The sequence below is a fragment of the Adelges cooleyi genome, unplaced genomic scaffold (assembly GCF_023614345.1).
Source record: "Adelges cooleyi isolate 19-005CV unplaced genomic scaffold, UGA_ACOO_1.1 ACOO_flye_CR_arks_rails_tigmint_CR_PRNA_9, whole genome shotgun sequence".
NCBI lineage: Eukaryota > Metazoa > Arthropoda > Insecta > Hemiptera > Adelgidae > Adelges > Adelges cooleyi.
This window is the reverse complement of record NW_026096579.1, coordinates 16,161,942-16,164,380: the sequence shown is the minus strand read 5'-3', so window position 1 is coordinate 16,164,380 and position 2,439 is coordinate 16,161,942.

Sequence of the window (2,439 nt, the reverse complement as noted above, 5' to 3'; positions counted from 1 at the left end):
TATGTGATTTGAAATTAATGATTCCTAATATACAAAATACTCTCCTGTATTTTTTTCTTATGAGAAAAATTTGTATGTAGACCATAAAATATTATTAACTTTTGTACTGTCGTTCTATGCAAATGCAACATTTATAAGAGGAAATTTAAATATTTATTTCTGTAAGTTATTCGTCATTATAATACTTATAATTTTATATAGTAACCCACTGTACATTTTTCAATAAGAAATAAAGTATTCGAATTTAATGATATGTATATGTATATAAATATATATATATATGTATAGCGACGGTTGACAAAAACCTTTATTACCGCCTCTATGTTAAAATCGACGGGTCGGGTTATGCAAAAACTGGCTCCTGTGGATACTGACGGGAAGTTCTCAGGCAAAATGCCAGGAATGCAATATATTGCTTTGGTAAGAGTTGTGATATTGTTTCCGATCCCATATTGTGTTAAAACTAAAAAAAAAACAACCTTATGCTTTTTTTCGTTTAGTAACAAATAAAATTAAAAATTTCAAGATTGATTAAAAACACACACAAAACCGTTTATGTTGAACACGGTTGAAATGAATAGTTTTTTTTAATGTTTAAATTAGTCGAATGGCGTAGAAAAGCAAATGAGAATGCCGATTTTTTGGAGATGTGAGAAAAAGGCATCAAGCTGGTGTCTATGTGAAATGTTTGTATTTATTCAGCTTATTCATCAATTCAGACATCTTCCCATTTGGCTATACTAATAATATGGTTATGATAACTAAAGTACGATTCAAAATATTTTAGCATTATGTTCTCAAGTTCCGTGTCAATGGTTGTACCACCTCAAGCATAGGATTACTTCTGCTGTTGGTTATTTTAAAGGAAAATCAAGCAATGGATGAGCCTTAGGCAACGTGAAGATAACGTTGTTACTTTTCTTCTGCAAAAATTATAGACTGATTAATGTAATCTAACTATTATACTATTATATCTACTTGAAAACCTTTTACTGGAAGGTCATTCCGCAAAAACTATAATGAAATTTTAAGAACAAATTTTAGCTTTAAAAAAAAAAAGGTTTTCAATCATCGTTATCCGTTTAAAAGACAAAATCATAGAAACGGTTTGTTTTTTATCTATCGACGATCATTTTAAATCACGCTTACCCTAGAGGTGGGGATATATTTTAAGCTTAACCAAAATGTATTCTATTTGCACTATTACCTAACTAATTGCGTTTGAAGCAAGCACGTCCGGAGCCCTAGTATGTATAACAGTATAAATTGTCAAGCGAATAAATATACAAACGGTTCGTTTATTTTATTAATTTTGAAAAAAAAACCCCAAAACTCTGACCCAGAATTGTATGAATAGCTTTAACGACGTGTATCCTCCAGATGAAGCTGGTTAGCCAGCAAATCCTCGTTTTAAATATCGCTTAAAAAAAGCGGGACGCGCGTTTTTAACGTTATTAGATTTTTAATTAGCGTAATGCAAATAACCGGACCAAAACAAATTATTATAATTTGTTCAGGTCGTCGGTACGTTTCTTAATAACATTAGATTATGGTATAAACCCGTTTTGCTCAGGTAGTCAGGTATATAATATACACACATACACACGTGTATTACGGTGGTCAAACGGACGGAAGAACTTAAATTACGTTGTATTATTAAAAGACGGGGTTAATTTACTCGCATAAGTATATTTTAATAACTTCCCGGTTTAATATAATAGCTCAAGAGCCTTTATAAAATTATCGAGGTAAATAATTAAAAACGTTACTGTTGTGCAAAGGCTGCCTGCATTTTCACCATATACTTTACGGTGTAAATAATTATACATATTTAGCGTGTCTCGAGTGAACCATAATATAAATAATAAATTAGTTCACTGTTTACCTCCAGTAGGTAAACTCTTACTTTTTGTTTTCTTACGACGTTTCCCCCCGCCCTTTTTTTTAATAACCTACATAATAATAAACACTACATAATTAGCAGATCAAACTTCCTGTCTGCCAGGACCGTGCCTTCCTTTATTTAGGGCCAAAAACAAAAAAAGGAGAATATCTTATGATTTAAAGAAAAACACAAAATATCACAACCCTACCAGCTAATAAAACACAACAAAAGGTATGATGAAAAATGGAAATAGCTTCAGACCATTATAGCGTTTTAGGTTGAAAAATATAAAAACTTTTGACGGTTTTAAAGGAAAAAGGGTGACCTTATTAAACTTTTCGCCCATGAAAGTATCTTTCAGGTACGACTTCTAATCTATAGACTTGCTAAATGAAGAAATCGGTTTGGAAGATATTATCGGGCCAGGCACAAAAATAAAAACGCATTATTGTAAAAACAACACCTTCTAGCTCCGAATCGAAGCTAACAATTTTTTTACACACAATAAATCTCTATTTACAGTAAGCAACTTTTATAAAAAATCACTAAAAGTA